General features: G+C 46.6%; 1 protein-coding gene across 4 annotated transcripts in view; it reads right to left on the minus strand.

Moving 5' to 3' along the window:
• The window catches only part of KANK4 (KN motif and ankyrin repeat domains 4), a 67,088-nt gene that overhangs the window by 29,110 nt on the left and 22,480 nt on the right, over window positions 1-15,498 (minus strand). The window contains exon 1 of one of the 4 annotated variants that reach the window (XM_070405252.1): window positions 6,182-6,256. The exons of 2 other annotated variants lie outside the window; for them this stretch is intronic. The gene's annotated coding sequence lies outside the window, so the exon portion shown is untranslated. Of the gene's footprint in view, window positions 1-350; window positions 440-6,181; window positions 6,257-15,498 lie in introns of those variants that run through there. One more of the 4 variants, XM_070405251.1, reaches the window with a different exon arrangement.

A 15,498-nucleotide genomic window follows, 5' to 3' on the forward strand; every position in this document is an offset into this window, starting at 1 on the left:
TAATGACCATCCTTGCCTTTGTCCCAGGGGAGCCCATGAGCTCACAGCCCTCTAACGATGCCCGGATGCACCCTAGATTCCAATCCTGGGAACGTTAGCAATGGTTGACATCAAAGGAAGCATTTGGTCCAGTCTACTTACTTGGCAGATGAGGAAACTGAGACTTGGAAATTAATTGCTTGATGCAAGGCCTCTCAGCAGTGTATTAGTGAAGGAGCTGGGGCCAGACCCAGGGCTCTGATAACCAGCACGTTGTTCTTTGCATAAGCTGAAATCTATTCACCCCACCCCACTCCCATCATGGTAAAATCATTATAATCTATTTAATGAAAAAGCTGGAGCCAGAGTACCTGCTAATGAACTATGACATCCCAATCAGGTTCAAGACAAAGATGAGATCATTGTAGGTGCTGAGTAGGAGCTGATACTTAGAGGTGATTTCCAACCATGGGCCGAACAAGGGGAAGTGCAACCTAGGTGGCCAGAAACCATCAGTCACTATTCAAGCAGCATACTGTCCTGACTCTGAATTAGGGCACCTTGAGGTTTGATCATAAATTTTCCCCAAAGTTTTAATCCATTCCCCAGACTCTTTCTTCAAATGGTAAACAACCTGCCTTCTGTCCCTATTATAATAAATCACCCAGAAAATTGTTTTTTGTGTGTGATTGTAACTCCACACACATCCTAATAATGAATTATCTGTGGCACATCAGCAGTGGAAGCTGGGTTGTTTTAGGAATTTTAATGTGCTCTACAATGCACTCAGACCAGGAAACTGTACCAGGGATGAGGGAAAGATTGGGGAAAACGGGGAGTGAGAGAAGGAGGAGGATGGCCTCCAGCAACCCAGGGTGGAAAAAAGGGGGACAAACAAGTAAACTGGAGAAGAGGGCTGGGAATTATCAGGTCTGCCAAATAAGAGGAAGCCTGAAGTTTGCCTAACAGAAAGTTTCGTGCTCCTTCCTTCCTTCCTTCCTTCCTTCCTTCCTTCCTTCCTTCTTTCCCTCCTTCCTTTCAATATGTTTTTATTGATTTCAGAAAGAGGAAAGGAGGGAGAGAGATATAAAAACATCAATGGTGAGAGAGAATCATTGATCGGCTGCCTCCTACATGCCCCCTACTGGGGATCGAGCCTGCCAACCCAGCGTATGCCCTAACTGGGAATCGAACTGTGACTTCCTGGTTCATAAGTTGATGCTCAACCACTGAGCCACACTGGCCGGGCCACACACCTTCTTTCTATGAGAAAGAAGTCATGGCCCTGCTCCTGCCTTGGCTCCTCCCAAACATGATCCACGCATCTGCCAGAAGGGCCTTTCCTTTTGCAGGTGGAACCGAGCCCAGAAGGTCAGGCAGGGTTCCTGTAGGCAAACACACTCCTTGCAGAAGGAACACCGACACTGAGCACCTTGCTTAGCTTTGAGGCAACAAGTACTTAAGTTTGGGGGCAGCGTAGAGCTGGAGTAGAGAAATTAGGGGAAAGGAGGTTCTAAATGGGAATGAGGGAGGGTCACTCACATTAGAAAGAAAAACTTCTGTAAAAGCCTAAGTGTTCATCGATTGATAGATGAATGGATAAAGAAAATGTGGCATATATATATATATATATATATATATATATATATATATAATGGAATATTGTTCAGCCATAAAAAGAAGAAAATCTTGCCATTTGTGACAACATGGATGGAATTTGAGGGCATTATGCTAAACGAAGTAAATCCTGCAGAGGAAGACAAATATTGTATGATCTCATTTATAGAGAAAAGATTGGTGGTTGCCAGGGGGTAGGGGACAGATAAAATGGGTAAAGGGGTAAAAATATACAAATTTCCAGTAGTAAGATATCTAAGTCCTAGGGATGTAATGTACAGTATGGTGACCATCTATATATATAAAAGGCTAAGTGACCTACTGTCCGTCCATCCAACCGACTGACTGGCCGGCTGGTACATATGACATGCACTGGCAATCCTATATAATAAAAAGCTAATATGCAAATTGTCCCCTCGACTGGGAGTTTGACCAGGAGTTTGACCAGGGGGCGAGGCTGGCTGGCCAACTGCCCATGGCCCCTCCCCCTGGCTGGCCCCACCTCCAACTGGCCCCAATCCGGGCAGGCCGGCCAGACCCCACCCATGTACGAATTCATGCACCGGGCCTCTAGTTTAAAAATAAACATTGACTCATGCATGTGTGATACATATAAGGCGCTCACTGGTGCCAATTGCATGCCTGTGTTTCGATCTGTCATTGTTGATCGTGGTTGACACTTTTATTATAGAGAAAGGGCAAATAGCGATTTTTAAATATTTCTTCCAATTAATTTCCTTTCAATGTGCACGAATACATGCACTGGGCCACTAGTAGTTAATAATATTGTATTGTATATTTGAACATTGCTAAGGCAGTAGATCTTAAAGTTCTCATCATGAGGGAAAAAAATTGTAACTATGATGGTGATGGATGTTAACTAAATATATTGAAGTAATGATTTTGCAATGTACACATATATCAAATTGTTATGTTTTATGTTATACACCTAAAACCAGTACAATGTGTTCTATGTCAACTATATCTCAATTTCAAAAATAAATATAATTTTTAAATAAATAAAAGAAAGAGAAGGTTCCTAAGCAGAAGACACTACTACCAATCTCAATGCTGCATGTCCACAGTCTGTAGCCAGTGGTGGAGCCTCCCAGAGGCTTGGCAGCTTCAAGGTGAAGCCTGGGGAAGAGAAGGGTGAGGACACGAGCCCTAAGCTTGGCCCTTTGGCCTATTTCTCCATCATCACGGCTTCTCCTCTCCTTTTTGCTCCGCTCTTCCTCCCACCCCATAACATTACTGAGCAATAGGCAGAGCCCGGAGCCCTTGACATGAATTATCTCATGCAATCTATTCCCTAACCCCAAGAGAATTACTATTGTCCCCATTTTTCAAATAGGGAGACTGAGGCTGAGAGTTTACAGGCCTGTCCAAAGTAACATAACAAACAAATACTGGAGCAGAATTCATCCTCCAGTCTAACTGACTCCAAACCTGTGTTGGGAACAGGAGTGATTTGCAGACATTTGTCCACCCCTATAAGCCAGCCTGGTGCTGTGACTGGTTCCTAGCTCTCTGTGTGAGGGGAAATGTTCCTGACTTCCATGCTTCTCTTCTGCTCCCACAAGTGAACATGAAACACCTTCTGGGCACGGAGAAGTAACTGCTCTCTGGGGAGGCCACCTGGCCAACGGCGTGACCTGCTTCTCCAAGGCTGTGCACCAAGCAACAAGGCTCCACCTGAGCAAGAGGGGGCCACCTGGGGGCAGATGGACCTGTGGCTGCACAAACTCACTACCACCTCCGAGAAGTCAAGCACACTCCCTGCCTTTGGCTAGAGTTGGGTTCAGCTCTTCATGTATCAGATCAAAGGTTTCAAATGATTATGCAGCACACATTAGATCAAGTTTCACTAAAACACACACACACACACACACACACACACACAAATACACACACAAAAAAACAACCCTGTACTATTTGAGAACTCTAATAGTTCTCTGACTTGAATTTTAGTAAAATTAATCATTCCAATGCTACAGAAATGAAATGAAGCTGACATCCAACTCTCTGAAGAAGAGGGCTCAGCAAGCTTCACTCTAAAGGGCTCTAAACACGGGAAGGAAAAGAGGGGACTGTCATGCCCACATCATGCCACTTCCAGCCTCACCCACCCCACGCTTCTCCACTCTGGTCCATGATCCTTATGGGGGACAGCTTGGAATTTAGCTAAGGGGAGTTTCTTTGAATGAGTGGGGTGTTTGATGTGGTTAGGTGAGTGGAATTGAGGAATAATTGCCCCATCAACCCATATGGCTTTGTTTGCATTACAACAGAATATGAAAATAGCTTTGTTGGACAGAATTCTTCTTTGAAATGAAATTTTGCAACCTTCTCAAACATTTAAAAATTCGACCTCAAGCAGTTCATTCCTTGTTCTATTAAGTTGTATCCCCAGTGTTCAGAACCTTGTAAAACCTGGTGTTGTTATGTAACTTTTCATTTGCTTATGGGCCTATCCCAGGATCAAGGATGCCCAATTAGGCCCCAACCCCTCTCATTAGCTCAGTGTTCTAGATGTTTTGAGTACACATAGCTTTATCTCTCTCTAGCGCTTCTCCCCTACTAATCCGTAAGCTAGCGAAGGTCAGAATTCCTGCAGGACTCATTTCTGTACCCCCTCCCCGTGCCATTCCAACTCCCGTATCCTAACGGGTGGCAGACCCTTAGGCCAGGGTATCATCCCCAAGTTACAAATGAGGAAACAAAGGCACAAAGAGACTATGTGGCCCACGCCAAGGTACCCAGTTAATGAGGGGCAGGAGAGTTTGTGTGACACCCTCACTCCATATGGCCTCTCAAAGCCAACCAGCAGTGAAGAGGTGGGGACTGAGGCTGCCCGTGCCAAAGCCACCAAGGCAGTCCCTGGCAGACGGCCCAAGGTGTCATCACCAGGCCACGTTAGAAACAGCTCCAGCAGGGTCCACTCTGGGGAGATTGCCCGGGGTCGGCCCCACTGCAGTATAGACTCGCCTGCTCTCCCTCTCCACATGTATTTCTTTTATGATGCCATTTCAATGTCATTTCTAATTTCAAGCCCAAATTCAAAGAAGCCTTCCTTTACTTAGCTCAGAAACTGAAACCTAGCTCTGTGCTTTTGTTCTCTTCAAACCTCTCTTCGTTCTGCAATAATAAAAATGCTGTATTTCATCCCAGAACAGGCTGCATGCCAAAATAAACAGCACCTTGGATTTCCTTGAAAAGAAACGTTGGCTCCAAGCACAGCCTTGCTGCCGCGAGAATTCTTGGAGAAGTCAACCTGACAAAGTCAAATATTTAGCAAGGTAGCGCTCCAAACAGCGACCCTGCCGATCCACGCACACAGGATCACTTGCAAAGACAAAGCACCCTTTCCCAAAGAAGATTCCTCTCAGACCTCGCACCAGTCCTGCCAAAATGAGGCGCGCTCCCCGTTCCCCCACTCCCGGGCCCGGCGCCACCACGGGTAAATGTCCCTTGTGCTAAGGGACAGCAGGCGGCATCTGACCACAGTGCGAGAGGGCTGCAGCCCGGACAGCCCCGTGCGCTCCTGGAAAAGGTTCTGCCAACTGAGTTCTCCCGCCGGCTCACTTGCTACCGCCCCAGGAAACAAAGAGAGAACTCGTGCGCACTGACTGACACACCAACACCATCTCATTAGCTCCCTCCCCACATTTTTCGGCCAGCGTCTGTCCTTCTTGCCTGCATTGCAGCAGCGGAATCTGGAGCTTCGTGAAGAAGAGGAAACTGTCACCAGCGAAGCAGTGGCCACATCACCTTCCCTGGCATCCGCCCCCCGCCACGGCCTCAGCCCGGAGCAGGAGGCAGGGGCTCCTCCGGGACAGCCAGGTTCGGCTGCGGACCTGGCCGGTGGCTGGGGAGTTGAGCACAGTGGCATCGGCTGCCCAGCTGTTCAAGGGTTTGGTCAGGTGATCTGCGACCTTGCTCAAAAAGCAAAGCCTGACTTCCTTTTCGCCTCCAGGAGGAGGGGAGCGGGGTCAGGAAGGAATTCATGGCTCGAGGAGCTGAGACCTGGGTCTCGCCGAAACGGGGGGGTTGGGCGGGGGGGGGGGGGCGGGGAGGGACGACGCGCAGGTCCTTCCATGGGAAAGTTAGTTCCCAGCTGCTGCCACTTCGGAGGGACACAGGGAAAGACACCGAAACCACACACACCTCTTCCCCGACCCCCAGAGCGAGGCGCTGGCCTAGGAGGTGATCATTAAGGCTGCCTTTCCTCCTTCCGCCCTGCAGCTGAGGTGGCTCATTAGCAAAATTGCTGCTAATGAGGACGCGGCTTCCTTAGGAGTGGAAGCCCTCCCTGCATCTCCTTCTTCCCGGCTCGCTCTGCTGGAGAAACTTCCTCTCCCACCGGCCTCCTGGGGTCCCACCACCCTGCGAAGCTTCTGAGCAACCCCCGGGCCGCTCGCTGCCCTGATCATTTAGTGCCTGGAAGTCCGTGGGGCAGCGCAGGGGACAGAAACAGTGTTCAGTGAGCTCCCCTGGCAGCTCCGGCTTCGGCTGCCCGAGCGCTGAAACGCACCCAATTCTGGCAGAAAAGAAAAAAAAAAAAAAAAGGCAAGGAAGTACCTACTGTAAGGATCCAGCTCCAGGCACGGGTTCGAACTACAACGCGCACCAGGGACCTCGGAGAGGCGGGCGCAGGAGCAGGGAGAAGGCAGCTGCGGAGGAGGAAGGTGTCGGTGCCCCAGGCAGGCGCGGCGCGGAGAGTCCCGCCAGCCCGCCGCCGCCGCAGCTCGGAGCAGAGGCGGGTGAGGAGCACGGCGCAGAGGCGCAGGCTCTCCAAACCCGGCACCACCTCTGGACCCGAAGGAGAGGCAGGGGGGTTGGGGCAGTCAAAGGGGGGGCCGGGAGATGGTCTGGACTCCCGTGGGCAGGCTCAGGAGTATAGAGACCTTGTCCCCTTGACCTTCTGGGGCTCCAGCCAAAGGAGGCTGTCTCAGGAAATAAAGCCCGGCTAGTAAGACATGTCGAAGCAGCTCTGACCTTCACAGACACCGCCTATGAGATGTGCTTTCAAAGGCCGGGGCAGATGCCTGTCTAACCCACGCTGAACCTGATGCCAGGGGCTGCGTGTCACCCTGCATGCCGCCTGCATGCAGCCCAGGAAAGCTGGAAAGCACTTACCTTCATGGTGAGGCAGCCAGGAAGGGTGAGCACCCCATTGTACAGGTGAGGAAGAAAAGGACAGACAGTCTCAGTGACTTCCCTGACAGAATCTGGATGAAAAAGGTGCCTGGGGTAGGACTCTCTGTGGTTCCCACTACCCTGGATCACACTGCTCCTCTTCCTGGAAAGATTCTAGTGCCTCTCACCCAAGAGAGAGGTTGAGAGACTTACCGAAGGGCAGGGGTGATGTGACGGACAAGGCTGTGGAACACCAACGTCCCGTTTTCTCAAATGCTAAACCTATTTTTCTATGTTAACTGAGTACATGGACCAAAGCATCAGGGTTTTTAAAAAAATATGTTTTTATTGATTTCAGAGAGGAGGGGAGAGGGAGATAGAAACATCAATGATGAGAGAGAATCATTGATCTGCTGCCTCTGGCATGCATGTGCCCTTGGTCCGAATCGAACCCGGGACCCTTCAGTCCCCAGGCCAACACTCTATCCATTGAGCCAAACCAGCCAGGGCAAACCATCAGGATTTTTTAAAAAATCATAAATATACTTTAAATTCTGAGTTTCTGTGAAAAAATATACTGAGAGAGCAAAGCCTCTCTGATAGATTTTGTCAGTGATAACCCCACCAAACTGGCCAGAGAACGCCTCTGACATCTTGCCAGGAAGCCAGTGAAAAACAACTCTCCATTTTATCAGCCCCCATGACTTTTCAGCCGCTCATGCTTCGCCTCCGGTGTACTACGTGACGGAGATAAGCATTCTCTTTTCCTCTCCCAGAATAAATTCTTCTTCATCCAAGACAAACAGGTGAGAGGCTTACTTCCAGACCTGCCTCTTTCTTGCAAGACCCAACATTCTGTGGGCACACTGGCCAGTTCCCACCTGCTCTCCAAGCTCCGCTCGGCATCCCCTCCCCCGCTTCCCCTGCTCCTGTCTGCCCTCTCCTGCAGCAGGTATCACCCTCTGTGTCTGTCTTCCTGACAACTGTCAGACTAGATGCTCCACAAAGCACATGAAACTGAACTTAGCCACAAAACCGATGTCTCTAAACACAAGTGGCCTTAAGTACCACCGAGCACCTCTGCTTTTCCATCGGGCTCCAGGCCTCTCATCAGATTAAAAAAGATCGTAGCATGAAGGAAGGAAATACCAGCCCCCCGCAACTGTGCCACTGATCAGCTTGGCTCAGATGGTAGGACAGAAGACTCACAGGAAACACACACACACACACACACACACACACACCTACCAGGACGTAACCTTTATGCTGGTGTTGTCCAAGCAAAAGTGAGCTCACATGGAGGGACAATCTTTTTTGTTTTAATATATTTTTATTGATTTCAGAGAAGAAGGGAGAGGGAGAGACAGAAACTTCAATGATGAGAGAGAATCATCGATCAGCTGCCTCCTACCCAACCCCCCACCCCAAGTCCCATCCCCACCCCTATTCACCCTGCATTGGGGATTGAGCGGGCAACCTGGACATGTGCCCTGACTGGGAACCGAACTGTGACTTCCTGGTTCATAAGTTGATGCTCAACCACTGAGCCATGCCCGGCCAGGCTGGAGAGACAGTCTTTATAGGAAAGCCCAACAAATTTATCTAGGGGCGTCTGTGCTTCTTTGGGGGAACCCCCTCCATGGCCTCTGGCCCATGCCATGTCTGGGATACCACCAAATATAACCCCACCCCTCTGCCTCACTCAGACATATGTCATAAGACCAGTAGCCAACTTCTTATTACCACCAAACCACCCAGAGAATCCCTGGACCAAACACATGGATCTACAAGAACTTTTCTGGCAGGAATCCTTTGCCTGAGAGGAGGTTTGATTCCCTTTGCAAGTTAAAAACCTCCAACGTCTGCCCCTTCCGTGCCATGCTGGGGAAAAGGTGGACTGTCCAAGTCTCCCAGTCAGGCAAGATGGGCGATAGGCAAGAGGGAAAAGGAGATGGAACTATCTTAAGAACATGCCCTCAATCCAAGCAGTCCTCCGGGCCTTTGCCCTTTGCTGGGGAACAGCTGTTTATGGTCTCTGCGTTCATGGGGGGGGCGGGGGACTGAGGAGGAGCACCTCTGTTAGGTGCATGTGCTGCTGAAATAGAGTGTCTCGGAGAGCCCAGTTACAGCCATGGCCATTCGGGCAGAACGCAACTGGAACGGATGAAGAAAGAAATCAGGCATGTGGGACCTGTGGGAGTAGCAGTCCCAGGAGGAGAATCAGCTGTTCTGAAGATGAAGATTTCTCAGGGAGGAAGCAGATTGTCAGTGACAGCCCAGGAAGAGAGGAGGCTGCACTCACCCCGTGAAAAATGCTCCTTGGACAAAAATAAAGGCTTCAGGGCCATAGGGAAAGAGACCTCCACTCCTCATCCCTCCCTTCACTCAGAGCTTCCAGAGGCTCTTAGTCCTTGACTCAAACTCACTAAAATCAAGAGGCCAATAGACAAATGAGGAAGGGGTGTGAGCAGGCATTCAAAAAAGAAGCAACACCAATGGTCAATACCTGAAAAGTGTTTAACCCCATGAATTAATAATGCAGGATACCACCTAAACATCGAAATGTCCTGTTCTTTATTTACCCGACACTGTGCCAGGCACTCTAGGTTCGTTTCAAACACCATCCAATTGAATTCCCACAATAATCCTGTGAAGCAGTTTTGTTATTTTAATGATCCAAGGACAGAGCTGAGGCGTGAGCAGCTACCCAGGTACTGAGACCATGGGAGCTAAGATTCGCATTCAGTTAATGAGCTGCTCTTAGCCATGGTACAACACAGCCTCTCTTACAAGTTAAAGCAAATTTTTTTTTTTTTTTTATTAAAGAAAGATCTTCAGCCCTAGCTGGTTTGACTCAGTGGATAGAGCATTGGCTTGCAGACAAAAGGGTCCTGGGTTCGATTCCGGTCAACAGCACGTACCTTGGTTGCAGGCTCCTCCCTGGCCAAGGCTTTGGTAAGGGGCTGGCGCAGGAGGCAACCAATCAATATGTTTCTCTCACATCAATGTTTCTCTCTATCTTTCCCTCTCTCTTCCACTCTCCCTAAAAATCAATGGAAAAATATCCTTGGGCGAGAATTAATAAAACAAAACAAAAAGGAAGGAAGATCTTCAGTGTTGATAAGAGTGTGACCAGAACAGGACATACCCTTCGTAGAAGTTGTGGGAGCTGCATAGCAGGTTTTATTGGTCTAAAACAAATCATTATTATGATTGATGTAGTCTTAAAAAATAAAAAAATTATCTGGGGGGAAAAAAGGTGAGAAATCACTATACTCCTACCACCTTGATGCTAGATTTATGTCTACCTATTTTGCATATTTTAACATGATTGACAAAAGCAAGTTCTATGGTGGTAAAGAGCCTGGGCTCCAAGTCAAGCAATCCCAGCTCTGCCCCTGACTGTGTAACCTTGGACGAATACTTTCTCTCTGTGCTTCAGCTGCTTCATTTGTAAACTAGGCATAGTAATGCACCCTATGCATCATGGATGTGTCAGGAGGACTAAATAAGGTGATAATACATGCATGTCACTTAGAACAGAGGGTCTACGTTAATCAATAGTAAATATATGCACTATTAATATAATATAATGTATTCATATATGAATTCAGTTTTGTACTTAAAATTCTATCACATAACCATTTTAAAATAAGGTTATACTTGCTTTATACTGATTAATGTGAATGGCTATACAAGATTTTACTGTCTCAGGCCTTATTTTCCAAATCCACTATCTCCTGGAGATCATTCCACCTCATTTTAACTCTCCCTTCAATACCACCAGATCAGCCAGCCTGACTGGGCAAGTCCTCAGGGATGTCCCAGTTCTGGGTGGCTGGAACTCTGCTGCCACAAGTGAATCGTTAAGAGCATGAGCGTTGAGGTGACACAGACCAGGTTCAAATCCTGGCTATGTGACCTTGAGCAAATTCCCTTATTCAAGAAGAACCCAGCTCAGTCCATGGTTTAAGGATCCCATGAGGCAAGGTATGTAAAATGCTTGTGTCAATGCTCAGTATTAATAAATACCCAATAAATCTTGGGTATGATTAAATTTTTAAACCCACAGTGTTTTAAGTAAGGAAAGGGCCAGGATCAGGTTTGTTTTATTTATCATCCTATTCATAACAGTTGACATAGTAGAACTCAACAAAAATGCGTTGAATAAATGAATAAATAAATAAATTAATGTATGTATCATAGAGACTATCAAAGCAGAAAAGAATATTTTTAAAACACATTTATTTAGATGTATTCTACATACATACAATTTACCCATATAAATTGTACGATTCAATAGTTGTTGTACAGTCAGGGTTGTGTAAACATTTCCACAACCTAATTTTTTAAATTGTGGTAAAATATACATAACATAAAAGTTATCATTTTAACCACTTGTAATGTAAAGTTCAATGGCATTAAATTTATGCACAATCATTACGAGTATACTGTATATATACAAAACTTTTTCATCATCTCCAACATAAATTCTGTAACCCATTAAACAATAAATCTTGCCGAAACCGGTTTGGCTCAGTGGATAGAGCGTCGGCCTGCGGACTGAGGGGTCCCGGGTTCGATTCCGGTCAAGGGCATGTACCTGGGTTGCGGGCACATCCCCGGTAGGGGATGTGCAGGAGGCGGCTGATCGATGTTCCTCTCTCATCGATGTTTCTGACTCTCTATCTCTCTCCCTTCCTCTCTGTAAAAAATCAATAAAATATATTAAAAAAACAAAACAAAACAAAACAATAAATCTTGCAATCTGGGACCCCTCGGGGAATGTCAGACTGCTGGTTTCGGCCCAATCCCTGCAGGCCAGGCCAAGGGACCCTACCTGTGTACAAAGCCATGCACCGGGCCTCTAGTATGCATATAAGATCTTTGGTTAATTTCTTCCCAGCCTCCCCCATCTCTCTTTCCCCTGAGATTCATCAGTCTGTTCCATGTTTCCATGTCTGTGTATTGAGCATCTGCCCCCTGGTGGTCAGTGTGCATCATAGCGAACGGTCGAACAGTCGCTTAGGCTTTTTTATATATATAGATATGTATGTGTATGTAGTACATTTTGTTTATCCATTCCTCTATCAGTTGACACTTGGTTTTCTTCCATCTTTTTGGCTATTGTGAATAATGCTGCTATGAACATTGGTGTACAAAAATCTGTTCAAGTTCCTGCTTTCATTTATTCTGGATATATACCAAGGAGTGAAATGGCTGGGTAATATGGTTATTTTATGTTTAACTTTTTGAGGAAACACCATTTCTTTTCCAAAGCAGCTACCTCATTTTACATCCCCACCAGTAACACATGAGTGTTCCAATTTCCTCATATCTTAACCAATATTTTTTTTCCTATTAAAAAATTAGTATAGCCATTGTGGTAAATGTAGTTGGAGTGAAGTGTTATTTCATTGAGGTTTTGATTTGCATTTCCCTAATGACTAATGATTGTTGAGCAACTTTTCATGTTTATTGGCCATTTGTATATCTTCTTTGGAGAAATATCTATTCAAGTCTTTTGCCCATTTTTGAAATGGGATGTTTGTTTTTGATGTTGTTGAATTGTAAGAGTTCTTTATATATACTGAATATTAACCCTTTATTCGATATGTGATTTGCAGATATTTTCTCCCATTATGTAGGGTGTCTTTTGGCTTTCTTGATAGTATGCTTTGACATGCACAAAAGTTATTAATTTTGATCAATTCCAATTGATCTATATTTTCTTTTGTTGCCTGTGCTTTGGTATCACATTCATGAAAACGTTGCCAAATTTAATATCGTAAAGATTTTCCTTGATGTTTTCCTCTAAGAGTTTCATAGTTTCAGCTCTTAAGGTTAGGATGTTGACTTATTTTGAGGTCATATTTTTATATGGTTTAAGATAAAGGTCCAGCTTCATTCTTTTGCACATGAACAGTCAGTTTATCCAGCACCATTTGTTGAAAAAAACCATAATCTAATTTCAGGACATTTTCATCATCCCCAAAAGAAATCCCATACATGGAATTTCCTTTTTATAAAAGGAACTAGGAACATACTAAGTAAGTTTTTGAGAGTTAATAAACCTTGTCTTTCACAGACAAAAGTTAGCTCATTATAAGAGTTTACTGAGATCATTCATTCTCTGTTCTACAAAGACATGTGACCTCCATCCATCATTAAACAACACTGCAAAACTCCTGTGTATGCACACAGGCCAAGAGCTGGAATTCCCGCAGCTCTCAGGAAGGGTGAATTGTTATTAGTGCAGAAGACATTTGTTATGATTTTTTTAAATATATTTTTTAATTGATTTTTTACAGAGAGGAAGGGAGAGTTAGAAGCATTGATGAGAGAGAAACATCGATCAGGTGCCTCCTGCAACACCTCCTATTGGGGATGTGCCCGCAACCAAGGTATATGCCTTTGGCAGGAATCAAACCTGGGACCTTTCAGTCCGCAGGCCGATGCTCTATCCACTGAGCCAAACCGGTTAGGGCTGTTACGATTTTTTTTTGGCTACCCAGCACCTTGTGAGCACCCTATACTTGGTTGATTTTCTTTCTTAGGAGTCCCACTTCTCCAGGGTTGAAACGAGAATTTACAGCACCAGCCTTCTTTACAGCTAGGACTCAGTCATGGACCTGAGCTCAGCAGGCAGAGGCACCCAGGCCAGACCCCAAATGGAAAGAAAGCACACTGAAAACGGAAGGGCTACCGGCAAGTGATGCTAGGGAGGGTGGTGGAATGACTTGACATCCTTGAATTAATTCCTCTTCTAGAATTGATCCTGTAGTTTGCAACTATGACCCTTACCTGCTTCTATTCTATTTATTTATATTACTTGTAGGATTACTTTTCAGAGTTTCTGTTGATTGTTTTGGCTATTTTTCTCTTCCCTTTTCACCCTTTGTTAGTACCATATTTTTTTTTCCCACTGGAAAGTGGGAATGAGTAGGCTTGGTGGGCCACAAGGTCTTTTGCTTGGCAGAAATGGGCCATCGTCTAAATAGTTTGGGAACCACAACTTGGAGAGTAAACCCAGGAATTCAGCATCACCTCCTCCCTCCCGGGTCACGTCGGTGAAAGCATCTCAAGGGTAGGCACAGACACACCCGTCGCAGCGGGACGCTCCTGCCCCCGCCCTGTTTGGGCAGAGTTCCTCCCAGCTCCATTGTCTCTGGTCAGACTCCAGCAGAAGCCTTCCCAGGCATCACCTGGCTGCAGAGTACGGGTTGCAGGTGCAGATACTTTAGGCCTGTGTGGGCTGCGGCATCTGCCTTTTGGGTTGGGAGGAAGATTTTTCTTGGCAGGGTCTGCACATTCAGGAAAGTCAGTTAAACCAAACTGAGCTTGGTAAGTAATCTCCTGACACCTAGGTGAAGCCCATGGTGTTTCCAGATTTTTCAAGTTGGAAGACCTTTTATTACTATTGTATATGGCCCCACCTGGCCCTTTAGCAAGCCCAGGCGAAAGAGACACGGGCGTTTGTGATATGGGTCACACAAGGCGGATGAGCACCCAGCCTCCGCAGCCAGAGGAAGGCTGGAGCATCATCAGAGATAAACCAGACAGAGGCAGTGAGAGAAGAAGGGCTCTAGAAACTTCTATCAACTTCAACTTTCCTTCTAAGGACATGGGGTTTGTTGCCAGTATACCGCCTAGCAATACAAAGGAAGGTCACATACAATTCTGGTTTGTGGTTTCTTTTGTTTTAATGTGGGTAAAGTCACTCAGAAAATGTGTTTCAGAAACTCACATCCCATATTTGCATCACCCTATCGCAGCTCAAAGGTGTCACAAAATGGTTGGGCACTAGAAGCACAGCAAAGGCAGGCTTTTATTAGGTAACTGTAAATAAACAAATAAGCTCAGAACTTTTCTTCCAGCCAGATTAGGGGGCTTTTTCAAGTCAAGGCACCTCTTTCATGCTGCTGAGTATCTTGGGGGCACCAGACCAGGGCCTTGCAGGTGGCCAGTGCTCAAGGAGGCCTGCTGATTCTCTACTGCTGGGAGCAGAGAAAGATAAAACAGAACCTTGGGCACCATTTACGAATGGGGAAACGGAGGCTCAGTGACTTGCCCGTAGCCTACAGCAGGGTCAAGGTCAGATCCTGCATTCTAGACTCCTGCCCCTGTGCCTCCCTTTACACACCTCATGTGGATGGCTCTGCTGTGCAGTGTGGCCCTGGAGGACACCAAACTGGTGGTTTCTTTCAGAACAAACAGTGTGGCTGGTGTCCCCAGTTTAAACGTGGAGCAATGACATTGTTGTGGTCAAGAGAGCCAGAGAGCTACGCATACTTCCGTTGGTGACCTGCGCTGCAGCCTCTGGTTACAGGGAAGGACGATGCACCACAATAGGAACAGTCGCCAACATCAACGAAGCACTTATTCTGTGCTGAGTCCTTTCCCCATCCTCACTCCACGCTGGGACAGCACTGTCACTCTGCCCTGTAAATGTGGCACAGATGGCCTCCTGGTGGCCCAGCCTCAGCTCAGTGTTGCGTTCAAAGAAACAGCATTAGGTAGGAAAAAACTGAACTGGAGGCAATCCAAACCTCCACTGCAGTCTCTAGAGAAAACATCAAAGGGGAAGTGCATGCTTAGCACAAAGCAAAAGTCTTAATTCTCTTCTCTCCTATCTCTGCTATTCTCAGTATCTATTTCCAGCAACACAACTGCTCCAGTAGCAGAGCACCCTGCTCCTCAACATCTCATCTACCCAACTCTTTACTCACTCACTTCCTCACCTCCGGCATCTACTCGCCCATC

Source organism: Myotis yumanensis, unplaced genomic scaffold (genome assembly GCF_028538775.1).
Source record: "Myotis yumanensis isolate MYYU_CA2020_CCGP unplaced genomic scaffold, mMyoYum1.0.hap1 SCAF_2, whole genome shotgun sequence".
NCBI lineage: Eukaryota > Metazoa > Chordata > Mammalia > Chiroptera > Vespertilionidae > Myotis > Myotis yumanensis.